The following is a 20,480-nucleotide window of genomic DNA, read 5'->3' on the forward strand; positions in this document are numbered from 1 at the left end:
GAAAAATAGAAGATGGAAAGGAAGAGGAGCAAAAGGAAAGGTTTGGGTGCAGGAAAGAAATTGGAGCCTGCCCTTGACACTGAGAGAACCTAAGTCCCCCAGAGTCGAAGGCAGAAACACAGCCCAAGGCGTCACTGGCACGCTGTGCACATCGTCACGGGCAGACAGCGGCCATATGCAGAGCACCGGCCCTCCACACGTCACCAACCACACACGCGCAGCGTCTGCCTCAGGAGCAGGCGTGTGGAGGGCCTTCACATCTGTAGGTATTAAGAGTGCTGCCTGAAGGACATGGAGAAATTTAAGCAACCCAGCACTGTGAAAAGGCAAACCTGATTTTTGATGAGATAGGAGAGTTAAGACAATTCTGAAAAAGCACAGCAGCTGTAAATTTATTTAAAGGACAATTGAGGGTTGTGGTTGTCAGTCAACAACTGACTAAAGGTCTAAGTGAATAACATATTCTTGCACTAAAGTGATGGCCATCCTGCTGGGGAGCTGACGAGCAAACTCTACCTGGGATATGATGCGAGGACTTGTCACCGGACGATATCCTGGGTCTTGGAACAAATATGTCTCAAGAGGGGTGAGCTGGGGGTTTCAGGTTCCTGAGAGACAAAGAAGACACATCAGACACAATTCATTTGGCCCCAGAATCTCCACGCCTGTGGCTGTTCCAAGAGGAATAATTCCAGCTGACTCAGCACCAGGAAGGGCATCCCAGCTCTAACACCAGTGAAGACCAGACGGAAGCTGGTGGGCGTGGTTATGTCACAGGCACTGAGCTGACATGGGTGAGGCACCACCAGGCAGGGACAGCAGTAAGGGAATTCAGAAGAAGACAGGAAACCGGGTGAGATGGCTTGGAATCCAAAGATCCTACTACATCACCATGACAAATGGAAGATCATAGTTTATATAGAATGCTACCAAAGCATCTCCCATACTAGCTGCTTCCACAGATCTGGGGCATAGAGGTAGATATGCGAAACCTCGAGGCCCTTGTTAGGCACCGCAAAGAGGAAGGAACCTTTTCCTGACACTGGCACTGGGAACCACTACCAGCTAAGGCTAGAAAACCTTAGCTGGTTCTTTGAGGAAACAGTCATACTCCAAGCTATACAGTTAACCATTTCATGAGGGAGCTCTCTTGTACTGGCTGACACATGGGCACTGAGCAGGCTCCCAGACAAACTATAGATTGTTCTAAACGTAGAATGTGCATCATTGATGTGCATGGTGGCGTGGCCTGCGGTCCCAGAAGGAACAGGTTCGGGGACTGGAGATGCCACTCTGAATGCAGCAGGGTCACACTTTGAGAGCACACTAGGAAAAATCACCCAGGTGAGTGACACTCCAGAAAGTCCTTTGCTTTCTCAGTCTGATCATTTGTACTCCACACATATACACTCACCCAGGAGCTGGGGAGATTTAATTAAACTTCCTGAATATGATTTGCCTAATGTGAACCCAGAGAGGATTATCATTGTGCCAAAAATGTAATGAAGATGCAATCAATAGCTAGTTTTCTCATATCATCAACAGCAAACCAGCTTCCCAACAATGGGAACTCAACTCCACCCCAACCCACACCGTCCATGTACTCATTCCACATTAATATTTCATTCCTTTCCACTTTATATTTTTAAAAAGTCCAAACCTACAAAAAAGATAATTAAACATGAACATATTCTTATCTATATTTACCAATTTTTAACATTTTGCCATATTTGCTTTTTTTTAAGAGAGAGAGAGAGAAAGAGAGAGAGAGAGAAAGGGAGAGAGAAGAGAAGCATCAACTCATAGTTGTGTCACTTTAGTTGTTTACTGATTGCTTCTCATACATGACCAGGGGCTCCAGTCGAACCAGTGACGCCTTGCTCAAGCCAGTGACCTTGGGATTCAAGCCAGCAACCTTTGGGTTCAAGCCAGCGACCTTTGGGCTCAAGCCAGGGACTTTGTAATCCTGTCAATGAGCCCGTGCTCAAGCTAGTGACCTCGCACTCAAGTTGGTGACCCTGTGCTCAAGCTGGTAAGCACACTCTCAAGCCAGATGAGCCCACATTCAAGCCAGTGACCTCGGGGTTTCAAACCTGGAACCTCAGAGTGCCAGGTCGATGCTCTCTCCATTGTCACCACTGGTCAGGTGCCATATTTGCTTTATCTTTAGAGAAATATACACTTCAGCCCTGGCGGGTAGCTCAGTTGGCTAAAACATTGTCCCTATCTGCCAAGGTTGTGGGTTCCATCCCTGGTAAGGGCACATACAAGAGTCAACCAATGAATACATGAATAAGTGAAACAACAAATTGATGTTTCCTCTCTCTCTGTCCCGTCCTCTCTCTCTTAAAGGGAGTATGGGCTGAAGCTGGAAGGAGCTGGCTGATCTTGCCATCCTGTTCAAGTAAGGAGATAAATGACAGAGTCAAGACTTCAAGTGCAGAATAGAGCCCACAACAGCCTCAGAACTATGAGGACAGGCCTCCAGGCATCACCAAAGGATCCAGAATTGTCCTCAGTCTTGCACACTGTCCTCCCCTCTTCTTATGAGCCTACAACATGGGCACTGCAGGGGCAGCATCAAAAACTGAGATCACAGTGGCTGCATCTGCAACACGCTAACAGTAAGTGAGATTCCAGAATGGTTTATGGGCCCCAAGAACTTGGGATCTCCTGTCTGTTTGCCTCCCAGTCTTGAAACTCTACACTTTGGATTTATCCCAAAATTACCAGATTCTTCTTAACTTCACAAGAGGCAGGCTTAGATGGTACCAGAAACCAAAATACTGTTATCTATTACATTCCCCTGCACTTCCATCTTACCACACTGACCTCCACAGCTCTATAACCACACAGCACACCCTCACTAGATTCTCAGTGGTAACACATCATCTTTGCCTGATGACAGTGGGTTTTATAGGCAAGCTTACAGAATGGACTCCAGTGTCCACCTGAGAACATGAGTGTCTTACCTCTTCTCCCAGTGGCCAATACCCACCCTGATTCTGTGAACCTCTTCATTTCTTTTTTTTTTTTTTTGTATTTTTCTGAAGCTGGAAACTGGGAGGCAGTCAGACAGACTCCCGCATGCGCCCAACCAGGATCCACCCAGCACGCCCACCAGGGGGCGATGCTCTGCCCATCCGGGGTGTCGCTGTTGCGACCAGAGCCACTCTAGTGCCTGGGGCAGAGGCCAAGGAGCCACCCCCAGCGCCCGGGCCATCTTTTGCTCCAATGGAGCCTCCGCTGCGGGAGGGGAAGAGAGAGACAGAGAGGAAGGAGAGGGGGAGAGGTGGAGAAGCAGATGGGCGCCTCTCCTGTGTGCCCTGGCCTGGAATCTAACCTAGGACTTTCGCACGCCAGGCAGACGCTCTACCACTGAGCCAACTGGCCAGGGGAACCTCTTCATTTCTTAACCCTGAGTAGTATAAACGTTCATGTATGCCCTTATGCCTCCTGACCAACCAGATAACAAAAATTTTTACTTTAAAAATATGTCTTTCATTAAAAAAAGGAAAAAATGGCCTGACCAGGTGGTGGTGCAGTGGATAGAGCGTCGGACTGGGATGCGGAAGGACCCAGGTTCGAGACCCCGAGGTCGCCAGCTTGAGCGTGGGCTCATCTGGCTTGAGCAAAGAGCTCACCAGCTTGGACCCAAGGTCGCTGGCTCCAGCAGGGGGTTACTCGGTCTGCTGAAGGCCCACGGTCAAGGCACATATGAGAAAGCAATCAATGAACAACTAAGAAGTCACAACGCGCAACGAGAAACTGATGATTGATGCTTCTCATCTCTCTCCGTTCCTGTCTGTCTGTCCCTGTCTATCTCTGCCTCTGTAAAAAAAAAAAAAAAAAAAAAAAGGAAAAAATGTATGTTCTTCTTATTTCCATAAATTGGTTATCAAACAAACTGATTTTAAGTTAATAAAACTATAACTGGAACTAATTTCATTTTATGAAAAAAATAAAAAACTCACTTCCAGGGGTCAATGAGCATGAAAAAAACTCACTACCCCAAGGGTTAATGCCTGAGAACATGAAAAATGAAATCACAGGTTCTAAGAATTGGAAGGCATGAGTCATCTAATGCAGAAACCCTCTCAGATTGTGAAAGGGAGGCAGAGGAAGGGAGGACTAGTGCTGTGCAGGGGGATGTGGAAGAAAAGGCTGCTTTTCCTGTCAGCCCTCTCCCTCTCCCCACTCTTGAAATGCTGTCACAAACTATCTTCAGAATTCTGACACTGGCCAGCCATAATAAATGCATGCCTAAAGTCAGGTTTGTCCCCCTGACAATAATAATAATGGCAAACATTCTATTAAGTGCCCACTGTGTACCTGTGCCCTTTCATGAGGCACTGAGTGTCAGCTCATTTAGTACTCAAACTAAGCCCTAAAGCTCGTGCAGCTTTTACACCAGCTCATATACGAAAACCCAGCTGTATAAAGTGGGCCCTTGGCTCAGACCTCAGCAGGTCTAACTCTAAATCTACCTATGTTCCACGATTTTTGACATGACTCAGAGTCCACAGGAGACCTACAACGGGTCTCCTAGGGCAACGTGCCATAATGTCATTACAGTAAATCTTTAATTACATACAGGGACCATCTCCTGCTTAACAAACAGGTTCTGAAGACGACTTTGGTTTCAATCCCTGATTGAAAAACCACTGAATTTGTAGTTTAAGTGGATGATCTTTATGGTATATAAGTTATAATCAATAAAGCTGTTTAAAAGCAAACGGTGCCCGATCCCTAAGGCACTGCAGTATGGTTTCCTATTGGGTGCCAGGCAGACACAGTTCGGTTGTCAAAGGAACACTTTCTCTCACACATGTTCATTCTGCTTCAGGTCAAAATCCTACCACAGCCACCAAATCCGTCACTACAATTTCAGATGCAGTTGGTGAGATCGCCACACCAGCTGCACAAGCCAGTTATTACGTGGAACAGGCATTTCGCTTTGAGGTTCAGGAATGCGAAAGTGGTTCCTGTGCGCTGCCTCACCGCTGAGTCTGCTTCCACCATGAACACGAGCTCCAGTCTTATTCACAGCTCATTATCCTATGGCAACAGGGCAGAGAGTAACGAAATTAAGGGAGACTACAGCATTGGCTGCTTTCAATGATATACACTTAGTTTAAGCTCTTAGCTCACACGGGGAACAGGGAGAGGGACCCCTTTCACTCTATGTACACATACATGGTCCAGGATCTCAGAGAAAACGGCACAGCATTCACAGGTCATCAGAAGACGATAAATGATTACCATGCAGTAACAAATTTAACAAAGTCTTTTAGCAGCAACACGGTATTTTCTAAGACCAGAAGGTACCCCTCCAGTGAGGCAGGAAAAAGATGTGTCCAGCTACGGGAGTGGCAAGGAAAGATGTCCGGAAGGCAAGTTTGGGATTGCTTCCCACACTGATGGCCCCGAGTGCTCAGGGGGCTTGATGGCAGCCCTTTGTCTGCCAGGTACACTGACAGGTGAGTTCGTGCCGCTCCCCTGGCACCGACAAGCTCTGGTACAACTCCCTGCAGGCAGGTGTCAGCCTGCCCCGTCCTCCCATGGATGGATGTGTCCCCAGGCGGCGGCAGCTCAGAAGCGGCATGTGGAGACAAATGAGCCTTGGATGTGGCCAGGCGATGCCAAGGGCAGCCAGGTTCAGGACAGAAGAGCCTGCCTGCACCAGCCCAGCAATTACCCAGGGGAATTAAGCAAGCAATTGCAAGCTTTGACCTCTGAGTTTCTGATAGACTTCATTTGTTCTTCTGGGGCTAAATCACCGGCCATGTCACTACCATTCTACACATAAACAGCGTCAGGGAAATGCAACGTGCTGGGAGTGACTTATGATGCCTAAAGGCTCCAGCCCTATGGGCAGTGAACTCTGACATCACCTGAAGAACGTGGGCAGTCCAGGCCAAGTACAATTCCTCTATTATATACCCACACAGCTGGATGGGGCCTTGAGTGACTCACCCTCCTCCCTCTATACACAGCCCCCCCTAGTATCAAAAACGCCCCGGCAGACTCTAGTGACCAGTTACAACACACTGCATTATCAAAACACATTTGTTTTTAAGTCCTCAATATAATACAGTAAAATCTGAGCAGCTGGTATGTCACAGACTAAGTCTTCCTCATTCAGAAAAAAACAACACTCAATCCTCACTTCATATATGAAAAGACTGAGCCTCAGAGAACCTCAGTGTGCTTAGCAGGACTCTAAGTGGCTGATGTGGCCTTGTCCCAAACACCTTCACTGGGCCAGCTCCTGCAGGGTGCACCTCTATGGCTGACCACGCCCCACAGTGAACACAGCGAGGCCTCCAACTAGTCTGTTCACAGACACCCCTGTCACAGTACACAAATTAACTAACCTAAGATAAAAGGTTGGACGAGGTGGAGGGAGGCAAAAAGTTTTCTAACAGAACAAGGAAGCTGCCTCTTCCGACCTTCCTCTGCCCTGAACTTGGCATAGAAAAGGATACCCGGTTCTGGGCACCTAGGTGAGAAGGCCCGGCCACTCGTATGAAGCTACATTATTGATTTTGTTGAACTAAGTACACAATGAATGAAAACATGTTTTTCCTCAGTCTCATTGTATCTCTGCTTACATCTGGTGAGGAATCAGGAGACCTGCCTGCCCCTGGCTGTGTGATCTTGTGCAACTCACTGTTTCTCTGTCGTGGCCTTTCATCCTGAAAATGGGAAAAGGACAGTTACCTCACCACACCTCCCACCCCAGCCCTGCCTGTTCTCCACTCATAAAGACAAAAGAAGCAAGACAGAGACTAAAATCTCAGAAAAAAATGGATTCAAAATATGGTGGGCAGATTACTACCTTTCCTAGCCTTCTGTTTTTATAATAGCTACCTCAGAGGTGGGGACAATCAAATGAATAAATATATGCCATGCATTAGAGCAGGGGTCCCCAATCTTTTTTGGGCCACAGACTGGTTTAATGTCAGAAAATATTTTCACGGATCGGCCGTTAGGGTGGGACGGATAAATGTATCACGTGACCAAGACAAGTGTCAAGAGTAAGTCTTAGACGGATGTAACAGAGGGAATCTGGTCATTTTTTAAAAATAAAACATCGTTCAGACTTAAATATATATAAATAAAACAGAAATAATGTAAGTTATTTATTCTTTCTCTGCGGTACCAAATGGCCTACGGACCAGTACCAGTCCGCAGCCCAGGGGTTGGGGACCACTGCATCAGAGCACTGGCACACAGTTAGTGCTGTGTGTTTCCTATTAGCATCATTAGTTTCTTCATCTATAAGAATTCTTAATAATCAACTTGTAAAGTGCTGTGGAGATTAAGCAGGTACTCAAAATAATAACTACTAGATTTTTATTATACGACGCTGTTCTGTAATTGACAAAGGACTATACAAATATTCAGCTTAAAAATAATAATAAGCTTAGTGTTTGATTTACTTCCTTCTGTGATAATTCAGATGATGAACAGTTTGAGGGTAACTGCCTAGAAATGCTTAAATTGACTTAAGACTACTAAAAGTATAAAATATAACTAATATATGTAAGTACAAACAATACAATTAATAATACTGAGTTTTTAACCATTGATTTTTACTTGTGAATATTTAAATATCCCGGTTTCTGTAGAGCCAACAACCAAAGTCCTCTGTGGTGTCTGTGTCAGGGCCTGGCAGCAACTACAGATGTCCTGGATCACAGCGTGTCACTTTAGTGCCAGGAACTGTAGCTGATGTGCCTCCTTTAAAAAGAAACAGGTCACACACTGCAGGTTGTGGGTCACTCCCTTGGATGACACCATCCCACTCAGAGGCTTTGGCATCTGTTTGACTCTCAATCCCAAATCTAAAGTTCTGCATTTCCCAGATGAAATGCTTTGCTTTACCTGTTCCACCACAGGGGCAGCCTTTCACACTTCTACTCTGTGAACTCAACAGAATAAGACTGGCCAGCCATCTGGACACTCACGAAGTCCAGCTATTTGTCTTGCCAAACTGTGTATACATTGAATAAAAATGTTTGTTTTCCATGCCCCACTTTCCATCTCTAAAGACAAATGATCAAAGAAGAGTTTCAAGGTCATTCCTTTCTGCTTGGCCCCTCCAACTTGGGTACACTAAGCAGCCTCGCTTCCTGCCTTTTAACTTGTGTTTCTGTCTGCGAGTCACCCACTCTTCTTTGTTGACCTTCACGTAGACAGAACCTTTCTTCAAAGGAAAGGTCAAAATGAAATGTCACCTGCAAAGATACCAGAGGGTCAGAGGCCAGGAGGGCACAAGCTCCCAGAGCTGAGACCAGCTGTGAGGCGTGTGACACAGGCACCAAAGGCAGGTGGGAAGGGAGCTGCAGCTGGACCACCTGACCTGACACCAGATAAGATCACACCATTACCCAGAGAGGCCCAATTGACAGGGTTCAGGCCCTCAGGAGCAGAGCCAAGAGCTGCGTCCTGAGTATCCAATGCACACTCTCTGTCAGGGGCTGTGGGAGCCGGGAAAAGCCATGTGGCACCTCCCCTACAGGGGCTTGTAGTTTAACAGGGGAGGAAGGACATATCCCCAAGAAAAGGGTGGATACAGAAACATATAAAAACATACAAAATTGGGAGAAAGAGCATAACAACATAACAAAAAAGGACATACTAAAAAACACAGGACTCCAGAAAAATGGAGGGTTGGCAAGCTGTCAGTAAAGGAGAGTCTGGCTAACAAGATGGAATGAATATTCCAGGGCTAAGGACTGATGGCGGACCACAAGACTGCCTAATTCAAAAAGAGGTGATTGTGAACAGTTATAATGTAATCATGGGAGCTTAGTTTTCGGGGGGAAAGAGGTAGGTGGAGAAAGAGAATGGCACTCTAATTGGCTTAATCATAAAAGAATGGGGTTCTCAGCCAATGGCTTGTACCATCATAGTATCTGCAGGGGACCCCCAGAGTTATGCCCCAGGAGCAAGCACTTGGGTAAGTCGGTGCTGGCACCCATGTGCACCAGGCCAGCATCTGCTGAGTGAATGAAAGCTATACTTCCTAGAGAGCTTTCTTTTGAAATTTGAAATCTTCCGCAACAATCAAAAATGACCATCTCGCCTCGGACTGACGAGCAGAGAATTAGTTAATGCAATTATCATGGCTTTAAAAATTAGGGTCATTGGCATTATGCCATCATTTCTTAAAGTTCCCAGTCCCCCCACTTTTTTATATTTAGATACTAAATTTAATGGGATGACATTGATCAATAAGAGTATATAGGTTTCAGGTAAACATTTCCAGAACAAACATATACTTTGTGGAGCTGTGGAAAGTTAAGACTCGGGAGGAGCGGGGGTTTGGCCTTCAGAGGTCCTGTGGGGAAAGGGGACGCCCCAGGAACTCAACGCCAGGTGGGGCTCCAAATTCAGACTAGAGGGCTGTGTCCCTCCTGGCACTGCAGCTCACTTTACAATGACCATGGAAAGTGCATAAGACAACTCGGATGGCCATCCTGTTCCTCCCTGCAATGCCAACAACATAAGAAATATCATCTTGGTCAAACGTGGTCTGCTCTGGCCAAGAGTCCTGTTTCTGGAGACGCTCACAGAGCAATCTCTGTGAGCGGACATGCCCCGTACAGCATTTTCAGAGGATAAACCCGAACCCTGCAGCTCCCACATGTTATCAGAGAGGACCATCTTCGTGAGCACTCCCCTTGCACACCTTTGGTCCCTCGGGGTGTCAGTCTCTCACCAGCTGTGGAAAGCATCATTTGCTTTTTATTTAGCCTAGAACATTTGAGAGTCCAGATAAGGGACAAACTTTGACTTTCAGAGCTGGTTGATAAATCTGAGGTTCGACCCGCTACAACCAGTACGAGCCTTACACTGTGGTCACAACTTCTCTCGGCGCTGCCAGACTGGGCGGTCCCAAATCTTCCAGTCACCCCTCATGTGACCTCTCCTCCTCTCTGGAACAAAAGTGAAAGTTTCCTTCGGACTGGCAGACCAGCAAGTTCCCCTCTCCTGTAATACAACCCTCATTGGATTTCTGTCCACAGAGCAGATATTTAAGACATCTGAACTTCAGCTGCACAACTAAAGTCTCTTTTTGCAAATTTGACTATTTGCCATCCTTTGTCTTCCTTTGAACCTTCTGTGAACTCAACAAGAGTGTGTTATTTTTATATACGCGTATCTGCATATCTGAATAACACTGCCATCAGGGGATCGGTCCCATAAGGCAATCCTAAAGGGTTTGGGCAGAACACCCTTAGGGGGACCTTGAAACTGAGAGCCAGGAAAGGTGCCACTCTCCCTCTGTCTTCAGACTGGTCTACCCAGAATACAGGAAAGCAGTGACGCCTTCACACCCCTGGGGTTGTTCCCAGTCTCATCCCTGCAAAAGCAGCGAACTTCAGAGGCCTGCCCTTGTTACTGCATCTGTACCTGGCTGCAGGCAAGACTGTTCCCCTTCTCTCACACCTCTGACATCACCTTTATCCTTACCCCACTAGGCAGGCACAAGTCTGTGTCTCCAAGGAGGCGGGGAGAAGCAGAAGCAGGAACACTGAAGGATTTTTAGAAAGAAATGTTTCTGGCAGAAGGCAATTCTTTCTAGAAGCTCTGCTGCAGAGGGCTTCACCCTAAATTCCAGTGAAGGGGTAGCACAGGCTAGCTTGCTTTCTTTTTTCCCCTTTGGCAGGGCCTGTACATACTTTGATTTGTATGGTTGGCTGATCCTTTTGAAAACTAACCTCTCACAAGCTTCCTCCCTGGTGAGATAGTTTGGGACTGAAACTCCTCAGGACCTGTCCATATTTTCCAAAACTTCAGCAGAAACTGCCCCATACAACAGAGCACTGCTGTCAAGGGCCGTTCCCAACCAGCGGCTGCCCCAGAGGGAGTTCTTGTCCCCATCTGTGGGTGAGCACCCAGACTGTGAACGACCGGGTCCAGGGCTGCTCGCTCTGCTCAGAGAGGAACTGGGAAACGTGCTGTTCTGACCAGCATGGCTCTTCGGGAGCGCCCCACAGAGGGGGGTTTCTTATTGCAGTAGCCCCGCTCAACATTTCTGGGTTAATCCAGGCAAAGTGACCTTCTCAATCAAAATCTTTCCATCATCCTAACACCGGGCTTTCTGTTGCTACTACATCAGATTACTACTGAACCCCACATAACGTCCATTTTTATGGTGTGGACACAAAACCACACAGAGCTCTTTAGTGGACACAAAATCATGGAATGTCACCAATTTCCTGCTTAGGGCTAGAAACCCCAAAGGAAGTATCCTAACACAATGTCTTCCAAGTCCAAAAGCAAAAATGGTGACTGTAAGTACTCCATCTGACCCAGGATCACAAATGTCTGTGGCTAGGCTGGTGGCATGGAGGTGTGTGGACTCCCAGGCCATGTCTAAGTGAGGAGACGGCAAGCCTGGGGGCGCTCAGGGAGGGGAATGTGCTGGGTCCCAGGAGGACCTCAGGGCCAGGCCCCAGCGGGCAAGGACTCTAGGCTCTAGGCACCTGTCATCAAGCCATGTTCACCACAGGTGACTTCCCATCACATTCATAAATCAGCCCTACTCTGCAGGTCCCCTTCCTCCTGCTCAGATGACCTGTGAACACCCATGGGCGGGGGGGGGGGGGGGGGTCCATGTGCTGTACAGCACGACCTTCTCCTTTATACCTTTTCATACCTTAAAAGTGTCTTAATTTCCTCACCTGACTGCTTTGCAGAACTATCAAGACACGTTCCCTTAGCTGATGAATTTTCCTCTCTGCCAAGGCAAGTGTTATAAGCAGCATATTCACCGGCCCAACTACAAAGTTTCACCCATGCAACACACTGCTCACACCTTAACACCTGGTGAGACAAGCCTACCCTACAACGTCAGAGTTTCTAGACACTGAGAAGTGTGAACAGGTGATTAAAAGCTTCCCTCTACATTTCTGCATCAGGTGATATAAATTAAACATGCTTTTTCCAAAGAAACAATGTTATGATGGGATGTAAAATGTGAAAGTCATCACAGGCAGGCACAGAACGAAGCGCATGGGTCAGTCCCCTCCACAGCACCCCGCCCAACCCCACCATCAGAAGCTCTCCTCAGAAGTTCCCGACTGGGCTCACAAGCCTTTACAGAGGGGATCATGAGTCCCTAATTTTGAAGAACAATGTCTATGATCTTTCTATGTCATGTAACAGAAAGCCTTCTAATAAGCATATGAATTAAGCAGACAACCCAGCATCAATAAAAGTCACATACAACTGAACATAGTAGCTCAGTTCCCATTACTTTTCCCCTGTCCTCACCTCTGTGAGAAGGTGCAAGAATTCCATTTAGATCAAGAAATTTCAGGGTCCTTCTCCACACCATGAGAGCACCTGCAGAAGAGCACTTGGGGAAGCAGGGTCACTGTCTGCTTTGCCGCCTTCCCTCTTACCTTAAATTCCCCAGTGCAAATACACAGACCAGGCACAAAGCTTTCAACTAAACGATCTCAAATGCAGCCGAGTTCTTCCCTGACTACGGCAGAGGCAGGTCTCCCAATTAGCTGAGTCTAGCACTTCTGGGACCCACATGGGCCCACCCATTTACCTTTAGCCATCCACCCCTAAAATTCCTCAAGAACCCAATGTAAGTAAACCATAAGCAGGCTTAAAAACTCGAGTGTCCACCCAACATGTGCCCTCCCTCTCCATGTGGGGACATCCTGGCTTCAGACCCTCTGAGCAGGGGACCCTGGAGCCTCTGCCTCCTGCCCTGGCTCTGGCACTGTCATGCCTCATCCCCCCTTAATTAGAAAGTTGACATCTGCCTCTTCCATTAAAATGTCCTAAGAGAAGACAAGCAGCACCCTCTCCTGGGCCCGCTTCCCTCTCCTCAGCCTTCTGGAAGAAGCACTTTGCAAGTTAACTCACACCTACTCCTGGATCAGCCCAGGAACAACTCGCCCATGTGCAAGCTCAAGAATGGGATGTTTCCCAAGGCAGAGACCACCCTGAAGGCTGAGGCTGAAGCCTTTACTCAGCAGCCCTAACTACAGCCAGCATCTACTCAACACCTATCTTGACCCAGGTAATGTGCCTAAGGCACAAGGCTGTAGGCAGGTGTGCACACAGACCTCCCAGAACAAGAGGGTGGCTGGCCACTCCACTCCAGAATCCAGAGGACAGTTGCTCCATAGCTGTCCTTGCAGCGAGGCCTCAGCTATCACTTCTCCCACAGGTAGGAGCTCCGCCTCTGCAGTCTAACCCACCACCTCCTATCAGCAGCCAGCTGCAAGCAGATAAGGGGCACTCAGAAATGAGGACCTGCGTGGGCCCCAGGCCTCTTCCGTCTCAAGGGTGCTAAGGGCTTCACTGGTTTCAGTTCTGTTGAAAAGCTACCTTTTAGCATCTACTCTAGACTAGGCACAGCTAGACAGCTCCGGTACAGGAGCCACACAGACAAATGTGCCACGGTGGCTCAGTCTCCCTCATTCACCCCAGATTCCGGCAGTGTCACAGTGCCCGCTGCTCCCAGAGCTCCTGGGAGCTGGTCAGAACTGTGCCACCCAGACAGGAATTCGCTCTGGCCTTCAGGGAGACCCTCAGGGCTTGTGTGCATGTTCCGGCCTAGGTTGTCTGGAGGTATCTGAAGTTGACTTTAGAATTCAGAGGCTCTATTACATTGTGTAAATTACTAAATTTACAGGCTCACTGTAATCCTCTTCTCTACCCTTAACACCTGCCTCTATCACCACGTCTGTCTAATCCAGGGGCCCCCAAACTACGGCCCGCGGGCCGCATGTGGCCCCCTGAGGCCATTTATCCGGTCCCCGCCGCACTTCGGAAGGGGCACCTCTTGCATTGGTGGTAAGCGAGAGGAGCATAGTTCCCATTGAAATACTGGTCAGTTTGTTGATTTAAATTTACTTGTTCTTTATTTTAAATATTGTATTTGTTCCCGTTTTGTTTTTTTACTTTAAAATAAGATATGTGCAGTGTGCATAGGGATTTGTTCATAGTTTTTTTTTATAGTCTGGCCCTCCAACGGTCTGAGGGACAGTGAACTGGCCCCCTGTGAAAAAAGTTTGGGGACCCCTGGTCTAATCTATGTGTACACCTTTCTATGTGCTTTTTAGAAACTGACAAAGAGAGAGCAATAATGAAGAGATAAATCACAAAAGTCATCCACGATGCACTTTATAGTAGAAATGTCTCCTGTTTTGCGTACTACATTTCCAGAAACAAAATATAACATGGTTAGTCTTGTCCCTGGGTTTACCTTTTTTTATTGGTATACAGTTTGCCTGTGTACGTGCAGCCTTCCCTGAGATCCAGACCTAGCAGGGACGTGGCCCTTGGGCCACAGAATGTTTCAGGAGCCTTTCCCATGCCCAGACAAGTAATAAAGTCCTGTTAGCTCCAGACAGTTTAGCCTCAGGGCAATTCCAGAAGAGGAAGAGGACTACAATTTCTGAGTCATCCATGCATTTATATTTGGGGCACTTATGTGTGAAGGGAATGCTCCTCTGCCCCCCTCTCCCAGGGCCTCTCCAGAGCCAATGGTGCTCCCTTACTACACAGCCACATATCTGGAAAAAGAAACCACTGCTGGGGCCTTGAAGGCTGGCTGGGTGTCAGAGCCAGCCAATCCAGGACGCTCCACTTACATTTCCCACCAACTCGAAGGTTCTCCAGGGTGATTCAGAAAAATATTCCCTTGCAGATCCTCAAACAAAATGGTAGACAGCCAGATTAACAGAAGAGTACCCTAAATTTGTATGGAGGATGTTCCAGCCATGGCCCCCAGCACTGCCCTGACTCAATATCAACCACGGGAACTATGCCCTTGCCTCACTATACCACAGACCCATGGTAGTCTTCCAGTGACTAGGCCTGAATGACAACTGATAATTTTCCCAAATTCTTATTGTATCAAACTCAGATTAGGGAGACGTTCTCCCCAGTTCAGTAGATAATACTCTAAGAATTAAGGAAGTTATTGCCTAATGTCTTCCAAGATTGCCATTTAGGGAGAAAGATACATCTTCCAACAAAAGCCCTTAAAAAAAACTAGCTGCTATAAATTTGAGGTTATAAATTTATGGGGATGCCTTATATAATGACAATGACAGATTATCCCTTATTTCACAGAATATTAACATAATAATGTGATAAGATGCCAAGGAACCACAAAATTATTAACATTAATATTTTAAAAAGGAAGAGCCAGGCCCCCTTACACCTCCTTTCTGAGGAAGAAAAAACAAGAAGAATGCAAGAAGAAGAGCTTGCAGGGCCAAAGTCAGCTAGTCACAGTTTAACTATTTCCTGTAGTTCTCTGGGAGGACTGACACCACTTGCTAGACAGAGCAAAGAAGATAGAGCCTATCTGAGAACCCCTTCCTCTTCTCCTTTCTTAAAAGCCTTCAGGAAACAATGTTTACTTACCTTAATTAAAAATTCCTACACTAATCCTGACTCCTCCTCCCAGCCTGGAGTCATGAGAATGACCTATTCCTCTAGACAAGGGGATCACAAGCCCCCCCTTGTATGAAAATCTGTATTCTGTAACATTTTATATGCTTTCTAATAATCATCATTTTGTAATTCTTTGTATGTACAAAACTTGTAAACTAAGCAAGCGGGGACTAGCTTTAGACTTCCTACTAAGCTAACCCCAACACTCTTAGCAAAAGTAACTTCATTTAGCTTCTCTCCTTATCCTAAACCAAACATTTCCCACAATTGTGGCAACAAGGATAGACTGTAAATCCTAGAAGGTTTGGGAATGTCTTTGTCAGGTATGTAAAACATTCATCACTACTGTGTTATCTTATGGTCTTAGTGTATAGGAATGTTTTTTTCTTTTGATAGATCCTATAGGTGAACATTGTAACAAGACAGCAAAAACTCAATAAGCTTGTTAGTAAATGACTTTTGTACCACGCTCCCCCTCCCTTTCCCCAACCAGTATAAAAGCAGCCTCAGTACCGTGTGTGATCCAGGCTGCATAATTTGGGATTATGTCCCGTACATGTTGCCGGCTTAATAATAAAGCTCCTCCTAATATTTCTTCTATAACCTACCTTGTTGTCTCTATTTAATTCGCTGGATTACTTGATAACAATAACACTATAAAGTCAAGTTCTGGAAGAATCCTTCAAATACTAACAGTGGTGGTGATATTTGTAACTTAAGAGATACATTTTTAAGAGACTACAAATTAAGTACTCTGAATTCTTCCAATAAATTTATTTTTACTGAGAAGTATAGCAAATAAAGGAGTTTACAATAAACAAGGACAGAGATTTGTATACTGTTTCAATAAGAGGCAATTGATCTGATTCTAGTCAGTGTGTCCCTGTGCTCTGGCTCTGTAGATTCAATTCTCTCTATTTATAATTATTTAAAGAATTACACACACAGACTTGTTAATGAGTATTTGTTTTCTAAGAAAAAAAAAATCCATTGAAAATTTCTCAAGCAGTATTTAAATTTATGTAAAATCTACTGAACTTTTCTAAAAGAACTACTTAATTGTATGGTTGGTATTTCTAATATTAAGTTTTAAATACTCTGTTCAACTTCAATCAGTCAAGACTTTATAGTCCACCAGTTACTACTTCTGTGAGGGCACCTTTCGGCCTTTCCCTCCCACACACCTCTCACGCTGCACGATCAAGCTCAGGCTCCCCTCTCACACCAGCTCTCCCTAAGTCACTGCCGGGCAGTGGCTGCCGCGGTGGCCATGCAGTTCCCACTGGATCCAGGCAGATGGGAAAGGAACTGTGGACCCAGAATGTGGTGGTCCATTCCATTTATTAAAGTCTCATAACAGGGGACAAGCAAACAGGCAGGGAAGACCACTTCCCTCTCACTCAGGGCTCCCAAAGTCCCGACTCATTCTCTGGACTGTCCCGGACATACAGCCCCCACCAGCCTCAGTGGGGCTCCCCAACCCTCTGCATCCCCCCATACACACCCTTCCACAAAAACAGGCTGGTGGGGGGGACCACTTTCTCCAGCAAACAATAGCAAACAATCACCCCTCCCCACTGCAGCTACAGGCAGTCTACAATTTGCAATCTGCTGCCCTGAGGGGAAGCACCCTCAGCCTTCCATGACTATATATAAGCACTGCCCCAATACAAGCAAGCAAACCTAAAAAAAATTTGTTTATCCAACAGTCACAGTGAGTGAAAGAGATTAAAAAAAAGAGGGGTCAGTGCTGAAATTAACAAGCATTTGGCTCCTTTCTGAATACTCCCAAGCAGCCTGACCAGGCCACCTTTGCAACAGCAGTGTGGGAGGTGGCTATGGTCCACACCAGACTCACACAGGTGTCCCCTGCACCCCTGGAAGCCTTTCTGGGGGCCACCACAAAGAATAATTAATGGCCACCTCCCACCAAAAATTCTAAATCACCACAAAAAGAAATCTACACCCTTCTGAAAATCTTTGTCCAAACTGGTCTGGACAGAGAATTATCCCCACGCTCACACAGTAAACCTGACCCTCAGGACAGCACCGTGGGGGCAGGCGGATACACAGACCACAACATGCTCCAGGCCCACAGCGTTGGCCACTGCAAGTGCCCCTCAAGGCTTTTATAACTCAACGGAAAAGAACCCAAATGATCAGACTGCTCTGCAGGTAAGAATGAGTCCTGTTTCCTGAAACTCTCCTTTGAATCTCTATGGAAACAAGATGTCTCTGTGCTTAATCAGTGTAAATGTATCTCTCAATATTGTGGCCAAAGAAGTCTGAAAGCCATCACCCTCGGGAAACCCAAGTGGAGCCGCCCACACACAGCCCAAAGCAAGGCTTCCTGAAGAGCAGGCTTCCAGAACCCTTGCTGGCGGCCCAGTGGACAGACTGCTGCTCAGGCTCTAAGACCTGAGTGCCTGTGTCCTTCTGAGGAGCCATGAAGTGACCTCACCAAGGACAAGTAAGGCAGCAGCAACATTCACCCTCCTGGCACAAAGTAAAAAACCAGGGCCATTTCCAAAACCAAGCCACAGTGTAGGTTAGATCTGAGAGGCTGAGAGCTTCCCCATAGAAATCGGGACAGTTGTAGCCAATATAACCTAACAGCACTGATGCCCAAAGATGAAAAATCCCGGGCAAATCAGGCAAAAGTTCTCACAAGAACAGGAAGTCTGTCCAATGGCACATGAGTTGCAGAGTACATGAGAAGTTATTTCTCCCCATCTGCAAAAGAGCCTAGTAACCAACCCAGGAGAAACTTCTTAACATTCTGACCTTCTGATTTCAAGAGACCAAATTATAATAAAAACAGAGCCCCTGGCTGCTTGGCTCAGTGGATAGAGCATCGGCCTGGCGTATGGACATTCCGGGTTCAATTCCTGGTCAGGGCACATAGGAGAAGTGACCATCTGCTTCTCTCCCTGTCCCTCTGCCCCTTCTCTCCTCTGCCCCTCCTGCAACCAATGGCTCAACCGGTTCGAGCATCAGTCCCTGGCACTGAGGATCTTTGCTGGTCTCAGCACATCAACCTCAGGCACTATAAATAGCTTGATTAATTCAAGCATCAGCCTAAGATGGGATTGCCAGGTGGATCCCAGTCTGGGCACATGTGGGAGCTGTCTCACTATCTCACTATCTCCCTTCCTCTCACTTGAAAAAAAAAAAAGCAGAAATGTCAGAGTCATTCATTCACAAAATGATTCATAGCAAAACACAAAGAAGGATACACATTTGTACCAGGAAATAAACCCCAGAGTGAGATGCCAGGGCAGAATTACAACAGAAATGTAAAATAACTTCTGGTTCTTTCCACCTGCCATAATGTTACTATTTAGCTCAGAGACAGTCCTCCTTCAAAATATCTTGTTACTCTACTAATTATGAAAATATTCATTCAGCAAATATTTGTTGGCACTATTTTAGGAGCTGCGTACATAAGCAGTGAACAAAACTAAGTCCAACTCAACAGCATGTTCTTTCTGTGCAAATACATATATCTCACTAAGATAATACTCAATGTGAAAAATTACAGACAGATGTTTTTTACTTTTACAACAGTAAAGCTTTTCCCAAATGATCAAATGTCCTTTGAAAATGCCATTTTTATTGGCTACCAATAAAATTATGGCATAATGGATGGTGTCATAATTTCCCAAAAGACCTTTCTAAAAACTTACAAGATAAAAATACAAAAGAGAGACAGTTAAATGTAACATGCTAGACCTAGATTTTGGACCTCAATATAAACAAACAAACATGGAAAATATAACTCACCGACTCACACTGCGGGCACTGGACAGCAACAGCCGCATCTTCGCTGTGCTGCAGTACGGTCTGATCTGCTCATCGCCCTATATAATCCCACTGCCTCTTTGATGTAAGAGAACATTGTCTGCACAGAACAATTTCAATTTCCCTTCTTTTCAGGAAAGGAAATGTTTGCACTTCAAAAGCTTTCTTTGAAGAGCTGCCCTGCCACCCTGGCCCGTCCAGGTTAGCAGTTCCGCGGCCCCAGCGGGGTGTGCAAGGCCTGGGCTGCGGCCCGCCGCACTCACCCTCAGGGCTAGCTCCTCCAAAGGGAGGCTCTGGTGCAGGGGAAGAAATAACAAACACATGGGAAAATATTTCAGGCTTTGATCATGACCTTCAGAGGTCCCTTCTCACACACAATGTACATTCCCAGCTCAGGGAAACTGAGGTACAGGCAACAAGGAGCCACACACAACACAACAGCAGCTTCAAAGGGCAAAATTGTTCTCAAAACCAGACTTACTCTGAGAAGACCCCTTCCAGTCCAGGAAGAAGCGAAGCCCCTCAGTTACTGCAGGTGATGACGAAGGGAATGGCCTTGACACATGAAAGGCGCAGGAAGACCCACACTTCAAACACAGTTCTGAGACCTTCCCCTAGGAAATTCTGAGCAGACAAGTCACTAATAAAAAACAAAATTCACAAGTTAGAATTTCGCCTCTTCTTTCTCCACTGGCCCACTGGTAGGCGGCCAAGGATGTTAACAAAAGTAGTACTAAATAAGCACGAGATATTTGCCAAGAGCCAGCGCTGTTTCTCCAGTCCAGACCAAGGCCCCACGCCCATCCTTGCTTTCTGCTAAGTCCAGGAAGCCAGGGGCATCGAGCTGACAAGAGGACCTGCAACACTTCTTCTGAGGTCTGGAACAAGTCCTGTGTATTTAATAATGACTTCTACCCTCCCCCCACCCTAGGTGGTTCAATTCACCTGCTCCGGTGGGCAGCTACCCAAGCATTGGGTAAGGGCATGAAGACGGTCGGCTCTAGATAGGAGCCATCTCCTCCCCATAGCCCGAGACTGGCCCTGGGCTGCTGCCGGGCGTGTGGGCAAAGGTCACCCCCGGGCTGGAGTCTTCTAGCACCTTTCACAAGCCATCCACCTGGCACAGCACTCAGTCTTTGTGCCGAAATTGTGGGTGGTTTACTTTCCTTCTTTCACTTTTCTGTACTTTCCAAATTTTTCACAATGAGCATTGCTAAGTTTTAGAAAGTATT

General features: G+C 46.6%; 1 protein-coding gene across 4 annotated transcripts in view; it reads right to left on the reverse strand.

Annotated features, from left to right (window-relative positions):
- SLC7A1 (solute carrier family 7 member 1) overlaps positions 1-20,480 on the reverse strand; it is a 61,059-nt gene that overhangs the window by 32,713 nt on the left and 7,866 nt on the right. The window contains exons 2-3 of one of the 4 annotated variants that reach the window (XM_066369282.1): positions 19,730-19,888; positions 517-608 (exon numbers count right to left, since the gene is read on the reverse strand). The exons of 1 other annotated variant lie outside the window; for it this stretch is intronic. The gene's annotated coding sequence lies outside the window, so the exon portion shown is untranslated. The remainder of the gene's footprint in view (positions 1-516; positions 609-19,729; positions 19,889-20,480) is intronic. 2 more of the 4 variants (XM_066369281.1, XM_066369284.1) reach the window with 2 other exon arrangements.

The sequence above is a fragment of the Saccopteryx leptura genome, chromosome 2, assembly GCF_036850995.1.
Source record: "Saccopteryx leptura isolate mSacLep1 chromosome 2, mSacLep1_pri_phased_curated, whole genome shotgun sequence".
Taxonomy (NCBI): domain Eukaryota; kingdom Metazoa; phylum Chordata; class Mammalia; order Chiroptera; family Emballonuridae; genus Saccopteryx; species Saccopteryx leptura.